Below are 7546 nucleotides of genomic sequence, written 5' to 3' on the forward strand. Positions count from 1 at the left end.
TACGTAGATAATAAGTTAACGATAATTAAAATATTAAGACAAAACCTTGTTCTTATAATTTTAACCGTAAAGAGCCTAAAATTGTAAGGTTTAAAAAAGATTTTCAATCTCATAACTAATAAAAAAAAAAATTAGTATACACAATTTAAATTTGGGTCCTTGTTTTATCATGTATTTTCTTTTATGTATTTTTTTTTATTATTTTCTTTTGGTATTTTATGATTTTTCATATGTTTTTGTAATTTATGAATTTCTATTTTTGTATTGTAAAAGAAATTTTCATTTTTCTTCAACTTAAGCAATTATTAAAATAAAACTAATTCAATAATTTCATATAAACATTAATACAATATATTCTCTATACAAAAAATAGAACAATAAATCTTTTAAATTTATGGATTCTTGCTTGATAAACAAACGAATCCGTTACAATTAAAAGTCGAATATTGGAGAGAGCTAGGGTTAAATAGAAATTAGAAAATCTGTTTATTTATTTTTGTAAATGTAAACGTGCTTCCTGATATACAAATTATATTGTAAGTTTAATAATTAAAGTAATTCTTAAATTAATATTTTCACTTTAAATTTAACTCCAAACTCTAATTTACAACATAAAATTAGAATTGTAAAGCTAAATAATGAACAAATTTGTCATTTAAACTAGAAAGTAATCAATGTTTTCATTTTCACAATATAATCAACATGAAAACAAATTTTAAACTATGTTATTGGAAATAGAATTCCACAATAATTAACTTTAAATTACACTTCAATTGGTATGTTTAGAAAAACTATAAAACTGTAATTCTTATATTTATAAATAAATAAATATAATTTAAATATGTATTATTTATATTATCAAAATATTGGTTTAACATAACCCGTTAGGATAACTAAAATTTAAATATTTTTGTCTAACTTCCGATTTTTATTAAAAAAATAAATATCGATTTGACATGTTAACTTTCTAAATAAGAAAAAAATATATCGATTCGGAATGTTAAGTTTTTAAATTCAAAAAAAAGAAAATATTGATTTAACATTTAATTAACTAATTAAAAACAAATATATTGACTCGACATTTTAACTACTTAAATTAAAAAAAAAATAATTATCGATTTAACAAGTTAACCATGTTGTAGATGGTAAAATAATAAGATATCTTATTTGAAAAACGTATAAAAAATAATTACATATTGAAATTATAATTTATATTTTAGTGTTCTACCAAACCTAATAATTGAATTTACACCCCATTCTCAATTTTAATTACATAATTACCAAAAAAAAAAAAAAAAAAAAAACTATATTTTCTATAGGTGACAGGTTTACTTTGAAGATTATAACTACATGCATTTAGTCATTTAGTCAGGATCGCGTAAAAACATGTTTGACTAAACATATACCAAAATAAATAAATATAAAAGTTAAGTTATTTTTATTAATTTTAACATTAAAATAAGTATATATATTAGAAAGAATTAAAAAAAAAAAAGTTGCACAGGGTACTTCATCTAGGAGCTTGGTAGGACTAGCAGCCGTTTTGGACCAATGTGAGCTACGGTTCTTCTTCATTTGATTTGGGTTAGTATTCTTTAAGGTGCAACCCTATTCTAGATGGTAATGACTTGCTTAGATGCTTTAAAATTGAGGTTGTAATGCATTAATTTGAAAGTATGAAATGTTAGTATATTAATTCATGTTTAATGTTATGCTTATTTTTCAACTTTAAACTTGATTAAAATGCATGGCTAACTGTTCAAAATGCTTAGACGATTTACGAAATTAACGGAGTTAACTAAGAACTGATTTTAGAAAAAAACGAGGTTTGGATGGAATCAAAGTCAACTTATTTGTTACTCTTAATTGTGATGTTAAAAACTATTTTAAAAAATAATTATGATTGTGTTTCAAAATCCTATGCATACTCAACCATTGATTGTACGAGAGTAAGCTAATCACTATTAAAAAAAATAAGGATAAATTGTAGGTATAAGAAATTACAAACTATAAAAAATAGTCGTTGTTAGTAGTTGTCATTGGTATTGTCTAAGAACGTAGACACAACATTTTAGTACCGTTGTCTATTCATAGAATGTTCTATGCCTGGTTCTTACCATCACAATAAAGTTCTCTATGTTGAAGGCTCTTATTGTCGCTATAAAGACGTGTAAAAGCAAAAGAAAGTTGCTATAATTACACTTTTCGAATGTAATCGAACTACCTGTTTCAAATTGTATATACCATTATAGTTGTAAGATATTAAAACTAACAAAATAATAACTATTATAAAATAGTCAGTTTTCAATATTTAACTTTTCAAAATCAGAAAATCATCAAAAATATACCAAACTAATTTACACCCACGACCTAAAAACAAAAGTCTTACAAATTTTCTTAAAGAATCTCCCACTTTTATTAATGGTTGAATATGAAAGATCTTATATTTCCCTTATAAAATAGTTTGGCGGTTATACAGCAATGGTTTAGTATTAAACATTATGAAATAGAAATTATAAATACTCATTTTTTATCTCATAATTTATAATTTTAAATAATTTCTAGTTAAAAAAAATATTTTTTTAAAGTTTTTTATATAATTTTATTGAACGAGATTAAAATAAATAATTAATTTATAAATAATGTCATGTCAATCTATTTCTAAACGAGGGAACTATTTTTTAAATACATAAATAAATAGAATATATGAAATTTATATCTAAAATTAATCTTGTTTTATTTGTTTTACATAATTAAAATTGGTCTCCGATTCCCCAAGGCAGCCAACGGACCGGACCACCAATGACAATTGGCCACGCAAGGCACTCGGTCAACCAGACTCTCACTGAGCCCAACAGGTAATACAAAGTCAACATTTGGTCAACAGAGTAAATATCATTGTTATTATTCAAACAGATATTTATAATTCAATTCCTATATTTAAAAACTATAGATGGTAATTTAATTTAATTTTTATATTTGAAAAAAAATAATAAAAATAAGAGAAATGATTGAGAGAGGGAATTTGAGAGAGGGAATGAGGGAGAGAATGATGTGGCGCAATTTGATTAGCCAAAAAAATAACAAAATTTCTCTATCTTTTCTCTCCCTTCATCTTTTATCCTTTTTTCAATAGTGAGGCATCATTTCCTCCTCCATTTCCTCCTTCAAATTCACTCTCTCTATCACTCCTTTAAAAATAATTTGTATATATATTATTTATATTATTAAAATATTTGATTTAAGATTTGATTCACATTAAAAAGCAAAATATCAATTCCACATCTTAACTTGTTAAATTTAATAATATTAGTTTTTCATGTTAATTACCTTAATAAAAAAAATATTTGTTTGACATATTAATTTATTAAATTAAAAAAATAAAATTGAAAGTTTGATCTTTATTAATTTATTTTTATATTTGTATAAATATTTTTTTATTAATTTATATATATATACTTATTAATTTATATATATATATATATATATATATAAATTTTAATATATATAATAATAATTTCAGTAAAATTTAGAAAAATTATATATTTATATATTATAAGAAAGTCCACATATTTATATCTATATAACTTATAATAATATTATTTGCTCATTAATATTCATAATTATGTGTATATATATATTATTTATATTTTTCTTTTCTTATTAATTTATTATATATATAGATATTATATAACCTTTTCTTATTAATTTATTATATATATATATTTACATAATCTTTCCATATTAATTTTTATATTTATTTTTTATCTGTCATTATAATATATATATATATATCAAAATAACCATTTATACATATTTATATTATATTTCTTTTACTTATTTCTATAATTTCAAAAACTTTATATTATATATATATATATATATTATTTTTATTAATCACCTTTCATGTTTAATTTTTAATTACCTTTTTCAAAAATAATTACCAACACATTTAAATTTTATTTTGTGATTTATACACATTATAGAGATTGATCTTTTATTTAAAATAATTTAAACAACTATGATTTTTTAATATTATCATTCTAACTATATTCATTAGACTATTTTATTAATATAGATGTAGAAATAGATATAAATTCAAAGTTAAGTAATATTTACAGACATTAAATTTTTTGAACTAGATTTCAAAAATATTACTGAAATTTGTTTGATGTTAGTTATTTTTTTTAAATATTCACTAAATTAATACATTAACCAATTAAATTGAAATATTCTACCTTTCATCTATCCAACGTATCTATATATATTAATTAAACCAAAACAAGGAAAATGGAGTTTAGACATTGCCATGGCTTTTAAGAAAAACATAACATTTTATTCAATTTTGTTGTTTATCATTATATCTTGTGATTCCATATGTAACAGTGCTTCTTCTAACACAGCAAAAAAAGTATGGGTCTTGGAGCACAAAGGAACCATTAAAACAATAAAGGTTATTTATGTTACTTCATTTGTTCAAAGATATTTTATTTATTTATTTTATCTAATCATGAACAAAATTATTGTTTTGGTAGACCAATGACGGAGAAGTGATTGATTGTGTTGATATTTATAAACAACCCGCATTTGAACATCCTCTTATTAAAGATTTACAGGTATTTATATATTATATGAAATAATTTTGATAAGCTACTACGTGATTCTTCGTAAAATTTAATTTTGTATGTAAAATACAATCGTGATTTACTTAAAAAAATTATATTTGAAAACACTTTTATATTTTGTTTAGTTAATCAAATATTAAAACAAAATTTAATTTTAGAATTTATCTTAGACTAAATTTAGGTTTCAAATGTATTTTAAATAAAACCTAAATTCAAAAAATTAAAAAATATATATTAATAATAAGAATAAGTGCATTTAAATGAGTTTATATATGTTGAAGGAGCTTTGTCTAATCATTTCATAATCATACAATTTCACAGTAAATTAAATGAAATAATTAGGTAAAAAAATAATGAGGCATTAGAAGATAAAATATTATTTTTTATTTTATTATATATATATTTATATTTATATCAAGAGTTATATTGATTATATGTTATATAATTCCTTAATACTTGTTTAATTTTATTAGGATTAATTTTTTTTTTTAGATTTTTTAAATCTCCCAAACAATTTTTGAGGATTATATCAAATTTAGAAAATAATTTGGTTTTGGGTCCCTAAATAAATAAATAAAACTGGAGATTTTAAAATTTTCTTAAACTTTAGTGGAATAAATAAAATTCACAAAAGTTTGATTTTTATTTATTTATGATTTTATGCATAGATTAATAATCTAATTAATATATATATGGTTGGTAATACGATATACTGTAAATATTTATAATTCATACCTTTTACTGTATCGAATATTTCGGTATATACAAGAAAATTCAAATCTTAATTTTGGTATACCGTGATTTAGGTACGGTATCGATATATAAACCGTTCATATTGGAAAAAAAAAACATATTTACTTAATCAAAAAATCGATTTCTAATAGTTACTGTATAAGCATAAACAAAACTAAAATTTAAAAAATGAGATAATATAACTTATTTATATGCGTTTTGACAGATTAGTCCTCACTCTTATCCTATTGGAATGGAAGACGAATCGAGTTCCAATGGACAATTTTCTCAAAATAAAAGTTCCAATCAACAAATATTTCAAGATTGGCAAAAATATGGAGAATGTCCGGAAGGCACAATCCCGATTAGAAGAAGTACAAGTCCAAGAAATGATACCAAATTTCCACCTTATCTTAACAAACAAGGTCAAAATAACAATAGTATTAGATATCATCCATCTTATATTAGAAGGTCCCCAAATAGTGGTCTTGAGGTAAATGAAAATTTCACTTCACTTTGACTTCTCCTCCATGCAATTATATAATGAATCAAGTTTTTTTTAACTATTATTAATATTCAAACCTCAAAAAGAAGATTTGTGTATACTTATATGTTGTTTTGTTTTTGTTCTATCAAGTATGCAATGGTTTCTGATGAAGGCAGTAATTATTATGGAGCAAGTGCATATATTAATGTATGGAAGCCTCATGTTGAGTATGGCGAGTCTAGTGTGACTAAAATGAGGCTTATTTCATCAACAATACACGATTTTTACGAAAACTTAAATAGCATTGAAGTTGGATGGATTGTAAGTCTTTAAAAAAACTTGCAAATGATCATTTGAGAATTAAAACTTGTAAATAATTAACAAGTCTTTTCTTGTGTATACACAAGGTTTATCCATCATTTTACGCCGACATCAAACCAAAATTCTACATATATTGGACGGTAAGTTTCGTTTACCTCTAAAATAAATAATTATTTAAAATTAGATACAAATTTATATGTTTTGAAATATTATGTTATTTGTAATCAGAGTGATGGAAATAACAAAACAGGATGTTTTGATCTTGATTGTCCTGGTTTTGTTCAAACAAATAGAGAGATTGCTATTGGTGGTACATTAGCTCATTCTTCTTCTTATGAGGGGAAACAATATGAGATGCATGTTACCATTTTCCAGGTAAATCATACTTGTACATTAAAACATCATCAATTAATAGGATTAAATTTTTATCATGATTGATCATTGAAAATATTGTAGGACAAAAGAACAGGACATTGGTGGCTTAGATACAATGGGATCACTTTGGGGTATTGGCCTAAATCTCTTTTCCAACATCTTTCTGTAAATGCAGAAATAGTAAATTGGGGTGGGGAGGTTGTAAATCATTTAATTGAAGGTCATCATACAACTACTCATATGGGAAGTGGTTATTTTCCACATGAAGGATTTAGAAAAGCGGCTTATATCTCTCGTATGAAAGTAATTGATTCCAAGAGTGTTCTAAAAGATCCGGGATATCTAACAATGATCCGTAATAGTCTAGGATGCTATGACGTAAAAATCGATAAGTCATTAGCTGGTAAAGGAATATATTACGGAGGTCCAGGGTTTGGTTCGTCGTGCATTTGATATTTTTTTATAGATCATATGATAATAATTTATTAAGTAATAATTGAAATGTGATAAATAATAGAAAGCTTACGCTATCTATTTAGCGTTCATTTGATTGTGTTGATATTTATAAATAACAATTATCATATAAAAAGTTGTAAAAGTAAAGTGAAAAGAGGTTAAAAAAAGTTTTTTTTTTTAAATTGTTATATTTATAACAAAAAATCAAATTTTGTTTATTTTAAAAAGATTAACAGTGAATATTAATTCTTATATATACATAAATTTTGTAATGATTTAGTTTGTAAATATTAATTCTTATATATTCATCTTAACTAGAGAAACCTAGTTTAGACATAATTGTATTACCATTGTATTTTGAAGGAGGAGGTTATGGTCATGTTGATCACAAGCATTTCAAAAACTTCTATATTCATTTGAAAATAAGGATGTCAATGGATCGGAGCGTGTAATGCATTTATCTTTTGGCTTCGAAGAATAGTCGTGGGACGTTATACTATATTTATTTTAAAAATAAATTGATAAAATTATATAAACGAATTTTTTAATA

The sequence above is a fragment of the Impatiens glandulifera genome, chromosome 7, assembly GCF_907164915.1.
Source record: "Impatiens glandulifera chromosome 7, dImpGla2.1, whole genome shotgun sequence".
Classification (NCBI taxonomy): Eukaryota; Viridiplantae; Streptophyta; class Magnoliopsida; order Ericales; family Balsaminaceae; genus Impatiens; species Impatiens glandulifera.